Source organism: Delphinus delphis, chromosome Y, assembly GCF_949987515.2.
Source record: "Delphinus delphis chromosome Y, mDelDel1.2, whole genome shotgun sequence".
Classification (NCBI taxonomy): domain Eukaryota; kingdom Metazoa; phylum Chordata; class Mammalia; order Artiodactyla; family Delphinidae; genus Delphinus; species Delphinus delphis.
In genome coordinates, this window is record NC_082705.1 from 811170 (window position 1) to 819697 (window position 8528).

General features: G+C 43.1%; 1 pseudogene; it reads left to right on the top strand.

The window, feature by feature from the left end:
• The first annotated feature begins 1778 nt into the window (after positions 1–1778).
• LOC132419233 (zinc finger protein 397 pseudogene) lies at positions 1779–3373 on the top strand (annotated as a pseudogene).
• Positions 3374–8528: the final 5155 nt, after the last annotated feature.

Genomic DNA, 8528 nt, shown 5'->3' on the forward strand with positions numbered 1-8528 from the left:
CATGTCTAGTTGACCTTGCCTGGAGTCACATCCTTGGAAGGTGAGCAGGATTGGGTCCTAACACTGGACTGTGGTTGGACCGAGGCAGCTGGGGAGGATTTGCCAGCAAAGCAGTCCGCCGTGCATCTGTAGTGCTTCGTACACCTTGGACGACACCACTATCTCCATATGTAGGAGTGCCTTCCTACAGCTAGCCAAGCACAATGAACTCAAAGAATGACGGATCCTGTGGCTTAAAGACTGCTGTGAAAACACCCGGAGTCCAGATGTTTTGGTGCCAGGGTTCTCACCTCTAGCCTTCTTCACAGAATCGTCCCAGTTACCTACCTCAACACTCTCGTCTCGGGGAATTTGCCGGGATCAGGATCTGTCGAATATTGGGGTGTCAGGGGGATCAAGTAATGGGACACACTCCTTTGGGCGTTTCTGATGGCACATTCCGCTCTAATTTCCGTTCAGGGACACGAGTTTTCCGAAGGTCAGGCTTCCCGTATAACCGGACAGTGCTAAAAAATTCTGACTCCTTGTGGCCGCCTCTTGTAACAGCAACTTAAAAACTGGTGGTTAGTGGAACTTCGTAATCAAAAATACTGAGGCGCTGTAAAGTACACCTACCCTGCAGAAATGTCCTGGGGAAGGTCGTTGAAAAAGGATTCAAATCAGGGCCCTTGTTCAACAAGCCATTTTGAAGAGCTACGCTTTATTCCCAGTGTTAAAAAAAACTCACAAGGAATAGTGTTCTATATCACTCAGTATTTGAGAAAGGGAAATCCAACTTACGAAAAGGCATCACACACACTGCATCTGATCAAGGTCAGATGTCTACAGGCAATCCATGCTAGAGAGGGCTAGGAGAAATGAGAATTCCCCCAAGGCATTCGTAGCAGTGCACATTAGAAACTGGCCTTATGGAAAGAAGTATGCAGTTTCTCGCATATATACACCAAGTACTAACCCATGATCAGACAATGGTTTTCCTGGAAGTATATGTGCAGAACATCATCCCTGAAAATCACAAAGGCACCCCTTCCTCCCTTGCTGAGCCATGTATGATAGCCCTGATATGCATAAACCACAATGTCCACCCACAGAGGAATGAAAATAGACAATGGAGTACATATACAAAATGGAGGATTACACAACCATAAAAATGTATGAAAAAATACCCACTAAAGCAACATGGAAGGACCTGGATTTGATCACATTCAGGATAGTAAGTTAGACAGAAAAAGACACATATCCTGAGATATCTCTTATGGGTGGGGTTTAAAACTTGACACAAATAAACTCTACTTTACAACATGGAAACTGAGTCACAGATTAGACACCAAAGTACGCGCACCAGAGTGAGAAGGTTGGGTGGAGTCATTGTCTAGCAGATTAGGATTCACATATGCAAACTAATATATGTAAAACAGAATAGCAGTCAGGAATAACGTTGAACTAAGTAAACTGTTCCCAACACTCTGGAATAACTTAAATGGAAAGAGCATAGAAAAGAGCAAAGATACATATACATGTATAACAGAGTCAAGTGGTTGTACAGCCAATGAAACACAACAGTGTAAATTAACTGTGTTGAATTGATAATTAAAACATCAATTTAAATTAAAGGAATAGGCGCACTTCCTGTGTTTGTGGTTCGCAGCTGCAGGTTCCCGGCTCGTGCCTCGCAGCTCCTGAGCTTTGCGGAAAGAAGAGATTACTCAAAAACAATTCTGAAGTAGAGGACGCAGTTGTAGTGAGCTTTTTGCTAAGCTTTTCAGCCCAGAACGGCTATGGAATTCAGAGCAGTTTCAAGCCCTGTACCTCCGAATTCTCAGGAACAAGAGCTAATACTTGTGAAAGTAGAAGAAAGCTTTTCTTGGGGTCAGAAACGTAAGCAGAATGGGAGTACCCAATCCTGCCAGGAATTGTTTCACCAGCAGTTTGAAAGTTTTGCTTCCAGGAGACATCTGGGCCCCGGGAGGCTCTGGGCCGACTCCAGGAGATTTGCTCTCAGTGGCTGAGGCCAGAGTTGCACATGAAGGAGCAGATCCTGCAGCTGCTGGTGCTGGAGCAGTTCCTGAGCATCCTGCCTGAGGAGCTGCAGATCTGGGTTCAGCAACACAGTCCAAAAAGTGCTGAGGAAGCTGTGACTCTTGGAGGATTTGGAGAGGGAATTTGATGATCCAGGGCAGCATGTCCCAGCTAATCCACAGGGACCAGCAGTGCCATGGATGGATTTGACATGTCTTGGACCATCCCAGGAGTTAACAAACTTTGAACTCCAGCCTTTAAAGACACAGCTGAAACTCTCGGAACCTTGCCTTTCTCACATAAGCGATTGTGAGAACAATGGATCAGCAACAAAGAAGGACATTTCAGGAGAGAAGTCGCAAAGACTTCCCCAGAAGCCTTCATTTGGAGGAATTAGTGAACATGAAAAAAGCTATTCAGAGTGGCAGCAAGGAAGTGCTACAGGGGAGAAATTAAGAAGATCCCCTTCCCAAGGGGGCAGTTTTAGTCAAGTAATCTTCATACACAAATCTCTAGGAAACAAAGACCATCCTGAGCCCCAGAGAAGCTTGACTCTAAATACAAACTCTGTAACATATCAGAAAGTTCCTATAGAAGAGAGACCTTACAGGTGTGACGTATGCGGGCACAGCTTCAAACAGCATTCTGCTCTAACTCAACAACAGAAAATCCATACTGGAGAAAAGCCATACAAATGTAGCCAATGTGGGGAGGCCTTTAGTTTGAGGTCCTATCTTATCATTCATCAGAGAATTCATAGTGGTGAGAAAGCATATGAATGTAGTGAATGTGGGAAGGCCTTCAACCAGAGCTCAGCCCTCAGTAGACATGGGAAAATCCATACTGGTGTGAAAGCTTGTAAATGTAATGAATGTGGCAAAGCATTCAGTCAAAGTTCATCTCTCATTATCCATCAAAGAATTTGCACTGGTGAGAAACCCTACGAGTGTAATGAGTGTGGGAAAACCTTTAGCCAAAGCTCAAATCTTATTAGACACGAGCGAATTCATACAGGAGAAAGACCTTATGAATGTAATGAGTGTGGAAAAGCTTTCAGGCAGAGTTTAGAGCTGATAACCCATCATAGAATAGTGGAGAGAAACCCTATTAATGTAGTGAGTGTGGAAAAGCCTTCAGTCTGAGCTCAAACCCCATTAGACACCAGAGAATTCACAGTGGAGAGGAACCTTATCAGTGTAATGAATGCAGCAAAACCTTCAAAAGGAGCTCAGCCCTTGTTCAACATCAGAGAATCCACTCTGGGGATGAGGCTTACATATGTAGTGAATGTGGGAAGGCTTTCAGGCACAGATCAGTCCTCATGTGCCATCAGAGAGTCCACACTGCAAAGTGACTTATGAATACAATGAATACTGTAAACACTTCAGTCAGGTTTCTATCTTTGTTAGTTAAAAGGGTTTAATTTACTTTGGAGTAAGACTCCATGGAGGTGGTTGTACAGTACTAGATCTCAAATCAATCTGACTTTATATAGCACTTGCCAGTGCTCATGCACATTGTCCCCTGAAAGTTTTCCTGTGACTAATTAGAAGAGCAGACAGAAGAATCATTGCTTCCACCTTTCTCTTACCAGTAAGAATACTCAGGAACTGCGAAAGATGGGACTATAACATTGAAATATCATTTTCCATGAGAATGTCACAAAGGGCACAGCAACTCTGTCACTGCATCTAATTGTCAGTGGGCCAGATTTGGAGGATGGTGTGGAGATTATGAGGAATATTTTGTCTCAGGAATGCAAAAATTTTACTGACCAGTTAAGAACAGTGGCAGGGCAGCAAGATATGGGGAAACAGTTTCATCGATAACTTATTGAGCCCACGGCAGACCAGAAGTGAGATAGTGAAAAGGAAATACAAATTAAGTTATGCAACAGTTATTTTTTGAGTGGCTGTTTTGTTCCAGGCACTAGGGATACAGTGGAAAATAAGACCATATCTTCAGTTTCACAGACAACACAAACAGGCAGTGACACTGTGGTACAATCAGTGCTGTGTGATGTTAAGGAGTACCTGGCCCAACCTTGGATCAGGGGAGGCTTCTGAGAAAAATTGTCTGAAGGATGAGTGGCCAGGAATGTAGGCCGGCCAGGAAGACAGTCTGGCACACCTGAGGAAAAGAAAAGGCCATTTTGCCTGGAGTATTCTTTTTGAGTTCCTTTTGAAGTGGATTCCTGTCTGTAGGAAAAGCATGCATGTGGCCAGAATCTCTGTTTACTACAGTGCCTATAGTGAAAAATGAGCCAGTGGAGAAATATGTTAATAGACAAAACCTGGAGTCCTTGGAGCATGGGGTGGTGAGGAGCTTTGTCTTGGTTTGTATGACCCCAGGGTAAGGGTTAAAATATAGTTTCCTTGTCCAATCTGGAGGCTAGGGCTTCCATGTGGGTGAGGGCAGGGGGCCAGAAAGAGCCCAGTCTAGAAGTTAAGAGTCTTAGAGTTCCAAATCTCACCCTCACAGACATAAAGACTCCTTTGATTCTTAAGACGTGACCAGCGCTTCTGCCGGCTTCCTCCTAACTCCCCAGGCTCCGGGTCGGAAGCCGCTACGGCTGCCATTTCATTTGTTTCTGGGTCTGTACTCTCACAGTTCCTAGTGTGCACCCCTAGGCTCAGGCACTAAAAACTTCCTCCATTGCTGGGTCTGTTACTCTCCAGGCGCCTCCCATGTGTTCAATTTTGTCATATCAGCAGTATTTCACAGTCTTGTGAATTTTGTTAAAGACCATGCTAAAGGGAAATAACAGTAACAGTCACGATCCATCCAGAGAGACTGCCCTCTTCTGAGGGACCCAGCAGGAAAAGGGTCCCTAGACTGGTGCTTCACAGTGCAATGCAGAAAGGTGTATAGGTTAGTCAGCAACAGAAAGACATGTTATTTAAAATACCTAATAGGACAGAGTTACGACACACCTTACCAAAAATTCAAGCCTTTGGGAATCTCGAGTCCTCTACATAGGAAGAGTTTTAATGAGGATAAATAAAGAAGTAATGTTTCTATTGGGGCATGAGCATGTACTAACCAGTAAGAATGGCAGGAGGACTAGATGTCCATGCTTGGAGACAGAATGTGACAAAAGAAAGGGCTAGGTTAAATAACAAAATAGCATGGTAAAACTATTCAACTCATATTCCTCTTCCAAAGAGGAAGATCCAATCAAACTGAAAAGGGCAGAACAAATGTTAAGTAGGAATTGATACAACATATATTACAAAAGGCAAATATTCTTTATATAGAGGGTTCTTACATATATTGGTAAGAAACATAATAGGTACTTGCAAAGGGCTTTGTGCATATGTATTACTTCTCAGCCCATATTTTGCAAATGAAGAAATGAAGGCTTGAGGTCATGGCTTACTCAAGGTCATGTAGCTACAAAGTGGTGAGCTCAGACTTTAAACCCAGGCAGTAGGAATCCAGAATGAGTCTGGGGAGCCACTTCTCTGTACTATCTCCCCATGAAAAAGTCCCAATAGAAAAAAGGCGAATCACAAAAGAATAAATGCCAATGGACAATAAATATTAGCCTTGCTAGAATTAAAAATGTATATTAAAGCAAGAGTTGAGATGGCACTTTTTTTCCCTCATAAAACTAACAAAGATTCAGGGAAATTGGGACTCTATTGCTGCTGGTGAGATGTGAATAGATGCTGTGTGTGGCAATCAATACCAGAAGGCTTAAACATTGCCTTTTGACTTTAAAATTCTACCTGGAAATGTATGCTTCAGAAAACATCATGAATGTATACAAGTCTTAAAAGTTGTTAAAAGTGATGTTGATTAATATTAAATAAGAAAGTGTTCATATCTTAACTAAAAACATAAGATGATATGTACAATATGATTTGTGTAAAAATATATTAATGCATTAAAAATATTGGAAATATATATAAAAAATATAAATTAAAGAAATACCTCCTGTATTCCCTAAGTCTTTGGTGACTGGGCCAGGGTCACATCCCTGGAGTCTCGGAACGCTTGGGTCGCAAAGCTGTACTGTGGTGGGACTGAGGCAGCTGGGGAGAATTTTCCAGGAAAGGGGTCAAGCTTGCATCTGTAGTGCCTCATCCACTCTGAACGGCACCACTATCTCTACATCCAGTAGTGCTTTGCTATAGCTACATAAGGCCAATGCACCCAAAGAATGATGGACCATGAGCCTGCAATGGTGCTGTGAAAACACGCATTGTCTAGGTACCTTGGTGCTGGGTTTCCCACGTCCAGCCTCCTACCTCAGGGTCGCCCCATTTGCCGACAGCAACACTCTCATCTAGGGGATTCTGCCAGGATGGTGACCTGTCAAGTGGTTGGAGGTTAAGGGGGAAGATGTAATGGGACACAATCTCTTGGGTATTTGTTTTGGTACCTACCCCTCTACTTTGAATTCAGGGACACGATTTTCCCGAATGACTGGATTCTCGGATAACCAGACTCTAGTTGAAAATAATCCTGCCGATCTTTGGCCGCTTCTTTTAACAACAATTTAAAAACCGGTGCTTAGGGGAACTTCATAATAAAAAAGTCAGTGGCGCTGCGAAGGACATCTACCCCACAGGAAGGTCCTGGGGATGGTCTTTGAAAAAGGCTGAAAATCAAGGCCCATTTTCAACAAGCCAATTTCAAGACGTACATTTTATTCAAAGTGTTCTTAAAAAGTAACTCACACACAAGGAAAGGTGATCTATATCGGTCAATATTTCAGAAAGGGAAATGCAACCTACAGAAATGTATCAGCCCGCAGCAGTAAGAATGGGCACGGTCAAAATGTCCATAGGCAATATGTGTGGGAGATGGCTTGGAGAAATGAGAAACCCGCTAAGCCGTTCGTAGGACTTCACGTTGGATACGGGCATTATGGAACGCAGTATGGAGCTTCCCTAAATAAATACACCAAGAACTATCATATGGTGACCCAATGGCCTCGGAGACAGACATACATAGACCACTATCTTTGCAAATAACATCGGCACCCCTATGCGCCATGCAGACCTACGGGTGATAACCAAGATATGGAACAGACTGACAGCCCTCAACAGTTGATTGACAAATAAAATGTGGTACATATATAGAGTGGAGTATTACACAGACATAAAAATACATGAACAAAATACCCACTACAGCAACATGGAAGGAATTGCATTTGATCACATTCAGGATAGTAATTTAGACAGAGAAAGACTCATATTCTGGGATATCGCTTATGGGTGGGGTATAAAACTAGATGCAAATAAACTATACTTTAAAACACAAATACTGAATCACAGACGTAGAGAGCAAATTATGGGTACAAAAAGGAGAATTTTGGAGGGAGGCATAAACAAGGAGGTTGGGATCAACATATGCACACTAATATACATGCAAAAGAGAACACCAGCCAGGACTTAAGTTTTACGCAGTCATATGTTCCGAACATTCTGGAATAGGCTTTACAAAGAGAGAATTGAAAAGAGCATATATAGATGTAGATAGAGATATACAGATAGAGATATATATAGATATTCACGTATAACGGATTCAAGTGGCTGTACAGCCAAAGAACCACAGCAGTACAAATTAAGGATGTTCCAGTATAAAATAAAAATTCAATTCAAATTAAAGGAATATTTCCTGTATTCCGTAAGGCCTTGGTGACCAAGACAGGGGTCACATCCCTCGACCGCAGGAAGCTTGGTTTCCAAAGCTGTACTGTGGTGGAACTGAGGCAGCTGGGGAGGATTTGCCAGCAAAGCGGGTCCCACGTGAAGCTGTAATGCCTCTTCCACCATAGACGGCACCGCTATCTCCATATGTAGGAGTGCCTTCCTACAGCTAGCCAAGCACAATGAACTCAAAGAACGACGGATCCTGTGGCTGAAAGACCAATCTGAAAACACCCGGTGTCCAGATGTTTTGGGGCTGGGGTTCTCACCTCTAGCCTTCTTCCTCAGAATCGTCCCAGTTACCTACCTCAACACTCTCGTCTCGGGGAAGTTGCCGGGATGCGGATCTGTCAAATATTGTAGTGTCAGGGAGAGCAAGTAATGAGACACACTCCTTTGGGTGTTTGTGAGGGCACATTCCACTCTAATTTCCATTCCGGGACACGAGTATTCCGAAGGTCAGGATTCCCGGACAAGCGGACAGTGCTAAAAAAAAATTCTGCCCCCTTATGGCCGCTTTTTGTAAGAGCAACTGAAAAACCGGTGCTTAGTGGAACTTCATAATCAAAAATCCTGAAGCACTATAAAGTACACCTACCCTCCAGAAATGTCCTGGGGAAGGTCCTTGAAAAACGATTCAAATCAGGACCCTTGTTCAACAGCCAATTTCAAGAGGTACATTTTATTCCCAGTGTTCTTAAAGAAACTTACAAGGAATAATGGTCTACATCACTAAGTATTTGAGAAAGAGAAATCCAACTTACAAAAGGTATCACCTCGCAGCAGTCAGAATGGGCAAGGTCAAATGTCTACAGGCAATCCATGCTAGAGAGGGCTAGGAGAAATGAG